This window comes from Penaeus vannamei, chromosome 40 (genome assembly GCF_042767895.1).
Source record: "Penaeus vannamei isolate JL-2024 chromosome 40, ASM4276789v1, whole genome shotgun sequence".
In the NCBI taxonomy this organism is placed as follows: Eukaryota; Metazoa; Arthropoda; class Malacostraca; order Decapoda; family Penaeidae; genus Penaeus; species Penaeus vannamei.
In genome coordinates, this window is record NC_091588.1 from 16,323,406 (window position 1) to 16,325,169 (window position 1,764).

Genomic DNA, 1,764 nt, shown 5'->3' on the forward strand with positions numbered 1-1,764 from the left:
CCATGAAGCTAGTCTAGATTTTGGTTCGATAAACTTTTTGTTGGGTAGTATGGTGTACTGGTTTGGTTTTGTGCTCTCTGGTACTAACTACTTTTGTGAGTGGCAGATTCAAGGGTACATAAATACCTATTTCTTTTCATATCTAAAAATATTTCCCTACACCCATGTGTATTTACCTATGTATAAAAGTCTGTGGTCTTGCCAGTATCTTTGTCAGTTTGCCCTGCTTGCCTGTATGTTTATAAATATAGTGAAAAATTACATATTCTAAGGAAAGTCACTGTCTTATGACAAGATTTTTCACAGGTAAACAAAATTGAGATGAGGCTGAGCCACAAGGTACCAAGGGTGTAATAATTAAATGGATCATAAACTCTAATACTATTAAGAAAAAATACTAAAATTACTGGAATAAATAGACTCAAGCTGTAATAAATACCACTCCCATACAGGACACTGGATCATGACCTTTGTACATCTAACAAAACTTGATATTACATCACCTGTGCCCACTTGGAAAAAAAATATATATATTGCAACAATAATCAATAAAAAAAAAACTTTTTCAAAACCATTACATACAGCTCTTATGGAATGAGAAGTTGAGCAAGCACTGCACTCTGTTACACCAATTTACTTTTTTTCCCCATGATGAGGTGTAACCCACTGTAAGTGCAGGTCAGTACTAGATTAGCATACAACATCAACCTGCATCAGACTGTTAGTAAGCAACATGTCATATTCAGTAGTTACATATCTGTAAGTAAACATGCCAATACTTTTGTACAATACATAGCGCCAAAGATTGGTTGAAAAATCTTTCTTTTTCTTTTGTTTTTGCCTCAAAATATTTTGAATATGTCTTTCTTCTTCTAAGAATAATCATCATTTATTCATAATAGTGTGCTCAAGCATACATTGCTGATAGACATCACAAAGTTTCCTTACATCCACTAAACTTAATTGTCATAACTAACAGTGTATGTTAGTTGAGGATTACCTGAAAATAAATTTTTTAAAGTTGCCCTTGAAATTTAAGCTAAAACATAAAATATAATAATAATAATAATGAATGAATAATAATAATGATACTAATACTAATACTACTAATAATAATAATCATAATAATAATAAACAGAGCCAGAGCTATTTAAATTGATATACAGCAATCTCTCGACTAGATATACATATACATTGCTTTACAAGAGAAGCATCTAAAATTCCATGGGCTACACCATATATCATCAACAAAAACTTCAACAATTATAAAGATTTTGAGAAATAAATATATATATACTATTGCAGAACTTGCAATTTGCATGTTCGAACTTCCTTATGATGTCCATAACAATATTGCTAGAGTCTTTATGTTGCCTTCCTCACTGTTGTCTCACAATCAATTAATTTTATTCATCAATTCAATTTTCTCATGCCTCTGGAATGCTTGAAGAATCATACTAAAACTATATACTTTTTCCCTTTTCACGTCAATCTTTTTAGATAAGAATCTTATTGATCTTAAAAAAAGAACTGAACAAAAGTCTTTTGTGTAGCTAACCAATTATAGACAATTTCTAATGTAAGCAACAAAACTCTACTGAAAGAGTATTTTTATACTTGATTCAACCTCACAAATTTTCTTACGCCAACACCTATCTAAAGATTCATTCTTACTCACTGTCAAACTTCACTTGCTCACTATCAAAATTCATCAAATAATTTGCCAGCAGACTCCCAACCTCACCATACTGGAGGTACTATAAC

At 31.1% G+C, this 1,764-nt stretch overlaps 1 protein-coding gene across 1 annotated transcript in view; it reads right to left on the reverse strand.

Annotated features, from left to right (window-relative positions):
• Positions 1-819: 819 nt before the first annotated feature.
• Positions 820-1,764, reverse strand: part of LOC113822164 (zinc finger MYND domain-containing protein 19-like) — a gene marked incomplete at its 5' end in the record, with an annotated part of 9,801 nt that continues 8,856 nt past the window's right edge. Inside the window, one exon of the mRNA XM_070117574.1 lies at positions 820-1,764. This exon is cut by the window's right edge and continues 787 nt beyond it.